Source organism: Canis lupus, chromosome 9 (genome assembly GCF_048164855.1).
Source record: "Canis lupus baileyi chromosome 9, mCanLup2.hap1, whole genome shotgun sequence".
Taxonomy (NCBI): domain Eukaryota; kingdom Metazoa; phylum Chordata; class Mammalia; order Carnivora; family Canidae; genus Canis; species Canis lupus.
The window spans coordinates 23,127,871-23,133,647 of NC_132846.1; the positions used below are offsets into that span (position 1 = coordinate 23,127,871).

General features: G+C 34.6%; 1 non-coding gene across 1 annotated transcript; it reads right to left on the reverse strand.

Annotated features, from left to right (window-relative positions):
• Window positions 1–399: 399 nt before the first annotated feature.
• LOC140640823 (U6 spliceosomal RNA) lies at window positions 400–505 on the reverse strand. Its single transcript, XR_012037442.1, has one exon. It is a non-coding gene; the product is annotated as a U6 spliceosomal RNA (small nuclear RNA).
• Between the last annotated feature and the right edge of the window lie 5,272 nt (window positions 506–5,777).

Here is a 5,777-nt window from a genome sequence, read left to right on the forward strand (position 1 = left end):
ATCTTGCAAGAAGTTACTGTGGCCGAGTTCAAAAAGGGTGTGCCTGTGTTCTTCTCTAGGATTTTGATGGAATCTTGTCTCACATTTAGATCTTTCATCCATTTTGAGTTTATCTTTGTGTATGGTGCAAGAGAGTGGTCTAGTTTCATTCTTCTGCATGTGGATGTCCAATTTTCCCAGCACCATTTATTGAAGAGACTGTCTTTCTTCCAATGGATAGTCTTTCCTCCTTTATCGAATATTAGTTGACCATAAAGTTCAGGGTCCACTTCTGGATTCTCTATTCTGTTCCACTGATCTATGCGTCTGTTTTTGTGCCAGTACCACACTGTCTTGATGACCACAGCTTTGTAGTACAACCTGAAATCTGGCATTGTGATGCCCCCAGATATGGTTTTCAAAAATATGGAACGCTTCACGAATTTGCGTGTCATCCTTGCGCAAGGGCCATGCTAATCTTCTCTGTATCGTTCCATTTTAGTATATGCGCTGCCGAAGCGAGCACAGATCTTAGTTTCTAAATACCATTTAAGTCTATACATTTTAAGGATTATTTATTTTACCATAATTTATCACTGGCAGGTTTTCAGGCAGCAACTGTACTCCTTTCTCAAATTATCTAAGTTATTTGACATTTAAATGTCAAATTCAACATTTACAGTAATACAATGCACATATTCAGTTGATGTGGAAATAAATGTCTATAACCAAATCCCTGCATGCATAATAATAGAAACTACATAGCAACTGCTTTCTGGTCAACAATTGTAAAACATCCTCAATTGTATTTTGACCTCTGAAATCAGGATGTATCAATGAAAACTAAAAATATGCAACTTAGAATGAATGAAATACTGTAAATGTAAAATGTCTGAGATATGGTCAGCAATTAAGTCAATAAAGTCTGGCTGGATCGCAAATTTAATATTAATATTAATTTACTCTTAAATTACCCATCCAATGCAACTCCTTTACCTCTTTACACATTGCTGACAAAAACCATTATTATAAAATAACTGTTAGCCAGCATATGTGTATCCAAAGAAATGCCCCTTTTCCCAAATGAAACACTGATTTAAAAAAAAAAAAAAGGCATCTCAGGGCAGACTAAAATAGAACTGTATGAATTGGTAATTCATTCTGATTAAGGTTACATATATGCACATACCCACACATGTGCACATGCACATACATGTGTAATTTGTATATATGACAATTACACCAGCTTTGATATATTAGAAAATGTCTTCAGAAAAGACATTCAGAAAATTAAGCCTTGGGATACCTGGGTGGCTTAGCGGTTAAGCTTCTGCCTTTGGCTCAGGGTGTGATCCCAGTTTAGGGATCGAGTCCCATATCAGGATCCCTGTGAGGAGCCTGCTTCTCCCTCTACCTATGTCTCTGCCTCTCTCTGACTCTCATGAATAAATAACATCTTTAAAAGAAAAGAAAAAGAAAGTTAAGCCTTAAATCAATATAACCTAGATTCTAATTGAGTCCATTAACTTAAAATATTTCTACTTAAAAATCACTATCATTAAATTCCATCTCCATGAAATTGTTTTAGAATGCAAACACATATATTTTTATTTTTATTCATGTGTTATAAAGCTTTCAACATGGACTCTTTTGGGGTCCAATTCATTGATTTTAGTACATAATGTTCTCACAATGGATGAGGAGTTAATTAGTAGCAGTTTGTGCCATATTTTCTCCACAAATAAATCCTGAGATTGATTCAAAATAGCAATTCATAACCTTATACAAAAGCACACAATAATTTCAACTAGAGTTAAACTTTGCCACATATGGTTCCTTTCCATTATTAACAAATGACTACTGGATGAACAAATGATTACTTGGCAGTAACTCTGATTCTAGAAAAAGGAACAATTGAAAACATTTTAATAACTATATAATTAATGCAAAAATGGTGTCTTCTGCTTATGAATAAACTTCTGAATTTTCACAATTTAACTACTGATCTGTTATTCCACTGTTCTACTTTTATAGCATAGGTACTTGCTTAAAATCATTTGGAATGCTATTCTTTCCCTGGAAGAAGGTATTTCTAAAATCAAATTGTTCATCTTTGAGTAGCAAATCAGCCTCAAAGGTGTTTGTACCTGATAAAATATTGCTAGCATCTTTATAAGTTTATAAATAGTTTATAACCAGGGTAAGAAAACTAGAGAATTTTTATCCAGACAATGGCAATAAAACACAGAAAAACAAACCTGTATTTGGCATCAAAAGTTCCTGGTTATATTTTCACAATGAATTTCTAGCCTGTGATCTCCATCATATTACCTAACTTCTCCCTTAGTTTCCTGATTTATAAAATAGGAAAAATAATGATACACTATACCATTGTTGGGATCATTATGTTCATGCATATAAAGTTCCTGATATAAGAGTGCCCAATAAGTGATATTACATGCATTCAAATGATTCATAATCCATACATACAAAAGGTTTCGTTTTCACCTTTGCATATTACACATTTCAATGAAATATTAAAACATATTGATGTATTTGTAAGTTAGTTATGTACATACTATGCTTTTGCATTGAATTCTATTTTAATATTTAACTTTTCAGACATAATCTGTAGCCCCAGTGAATATCAGAGCTCCTCAATGACAGGGACATTCCTCTACACTTTAATGCTCTTGCCCACCCTGGCAACAGTGTTTCTGACAAAACTCCTAAGGAGCTTAAAAATAATTCAACAAAAACCAAAGCCAAAATAACAAAAAACACTTAGAAGTGTTACAACCAGATCAGGTAAGCAGCATCCCATGGAGAACTTTCTCTTGTTTGGGTACATCATATACTATACTAATATGTGATGCTGCTTATAGAAAGTGATTAAATTTTATCAAATTTAATAAGTATGCACATATACTTAACCAGTCACATAAAAATCATTTCCTTTTTCTTTCATTCTACATCAACCTATTCTGTTCATATTTTCTATCCATCTGCATAGATTATTTCTTTTTTTTTCTGTGTGTGAAAGGTCAGCAAAGAATTATCTGATCAGAATATAGATTATTTTTCTACACACTTTTCTCTAAATCCTGTGAATAGTTATTGAAAATAAAATGCTAAAACTAAAAAGTAAAATTTATAAGTGAAAAATATTTTAAAGGGCAGCCTGGGTGGCTCAGCTGTTTAGCGCCGCCTTCAGCCCAGAATGTGATCCTGGAGACCCGTGATCGAGTCCCACGTCAGGCTCCATGCAGGGAGCCTGTGTCCCTCTGCCTGTGTCTCTGCCCACCCCTCCCCCCCTCAGTGTGTGTCTCTCGTGTATAAATAAATAAAATCTTTAAAAAAAAATTAAAAATATTTTAAAGGTATTTATATTAGTATATAAACATATATTAATTAACATGTATATAAGAAACTATAGGCGTACCCAAATGGCTCAATGAGTTAAGTGAAGTGTCCAACTCTTGATTTAAGCTCAGGTCATGATCTCAGGGTCCTGAGATTGAGCCCCACATCCATCTCTGTGTTCAGCAGGTAGTCTGCTTGAGATTCTCTCTCTCCCTTTACCCTTCTCACTGCTGTTTCATGCTCTCTCTCACACATAGATAAATAAATAATGTAATAGGCTTCATAACAAATGACAAATTTAATCCTCCTTGTCCAAAATGTTTTGAATTGTTGAAAGACAACTCTCATTCAAGAAGTGGGTCAAGCAAAAATTAGTTTCTGTCAGCAGAAAGTCAGTTTAGTGACTGTCAGTAAATCCTTAACAGGCACAGAAGGAGAAAAACTACTTAGGTAAATGAAAGAGCCTAAGTAGCTAAACTTCAGAGCCAGGAGCAAAGACTAAAAGGCTCACATTTGGAAAAAACAAAAACAAAAACAAAATCCCCACCTATTTTGGTATGCAGCAAAAAATGCCACAACTTTTCTGGTATAGAAACACTCTGAGAACTGAGCCAAAAAATCCTCACATTTTAGTCTGTGATTTCATTTGACACATTAAGTCATGAAATGTTATAGCTAGATGGACCTTAGAGAGCCTGTCATCCACACTCCCCGATTTACAGTAAAAAGTGCATTGGATTTGGAGTCCAAATACTTGAGTTAATTTCCTGATCTGTATTTAATATGCCATTTGAACTTCGAACCTCCTTTTCATATCCACAAAACTAGGAAAATGGTATCTATGTTACAGTTTTATAATGGTAATTATATTAGTTTCCTATTACTACTGAAAAAAAAAAAAGTCATCACAAACTTGGTGAATTATAAAACATGAATTCATTATCTTACAATTCTGGAGGCCAGAGACCTGCAAGGCTCACACTAAGTTAAAACCAAGGTATTAGCAGGCTTGAATTCCTTTTGGAGGCTCTAAGGTAAATGTTATCTTACCTTTTCTGGCTTTAGAGGCTGCCAGAAGTTCTTGGCTCCTGGTGCATTTCTTTCCACTCTGACATCAACTCTCCTACCTCTTCTACCTCTCCTGCTTCTCCCTCTCTCCTTCTCTTATAAAGACCTGTTAATAACATTAAGCATACTTGGATAAACCAGGATACCCTCCCTATCTCAGCGCCAGCTGATTAACAACCTTAATTCTATGAATAATCTTAATTCCTATTCCATTCTTTAAAGATTTATTTATTTATTTATTTATTTATTTATTTATTTATTTGAGAGAGAGAGAGAGAGACTGAGACATAGGCAGAGGGAGAAGCAAACTCCATGCAGGGAGCCAGATGTGAGACTCGACCCTGGGTCTCCAGAATCACACCCTGGGCTGAAGGTGGCGTTAAACCACTGAGCCAGCTGGGCTGCCCAATTCCTCTTCCCTTTTAACAACATATTCACAGGTTCTAGGGATTTGGATGTAGATATTTGGAGGTAGAGAGTGCATTATTTTGCCTGTCATTACAACTACTTAAATAATACATCATAAAGTGCCTGTGACACAAACTATTTCTGTTAGAAGTAAGAAACAATGGTCAAAGTCTCATTGTTAGTCAGCGGCTGAGCTCACCTTGGCCTTAGGTCTCCTAAGGCCTGACCAGAATATTAGACACAATATAAGGGATCTGTAGGAAGCATATATAGGCAGGACCAAAAACTTAGCTTAGATTCAAGATGAACTTCTGACATCAAATTGCCTAGATTGACTATAGTTCCATAATTGTTTAATGCTGAGAACTTTAGCAAGTTTCTTAATATTTCTGAGCCATATGTAAAATAAGTATAGTAGTACTTACTTCAGAGCTTTATTGAAAAAGGTAAAATTCATGGAAAGTGCTTAGCAAACTGACACACACAGCAGGTACTCAATGGATGTTAATTATCTTCAATACCTTAGATCACTACATCCACCTACCAGTCACAAAATAGTTACACTCAGCACCCTGGAATATAAAAATTTAATTCAGACTCATGTTATGTTCTTAAGAAGTCTATAGTCCAATAGTGAAATAAGTTAAATATATTTATTTAGCTAATTAAGGTATTTTCATATGTAAAGTCGCCTTCTTCACACCATTCTATAACACTTTAATCTACAAAGCTGCCAAGTCACAGGGAAAACCTGTAAAAGTCCGTTGTTGAGCATGATCATCAAATCCAAAAGCTTCTGACAATGAAAATTAAATTACCACATCAAGAAAAATATAAACTGCTAAAAATAAGATCTGTGGAAATTATATAAGATCATATATTAAAATATATATTTCTATATGTGTGTATGCATATATATATACACACACTCATATAGAGAGACACATATATAAAACCAA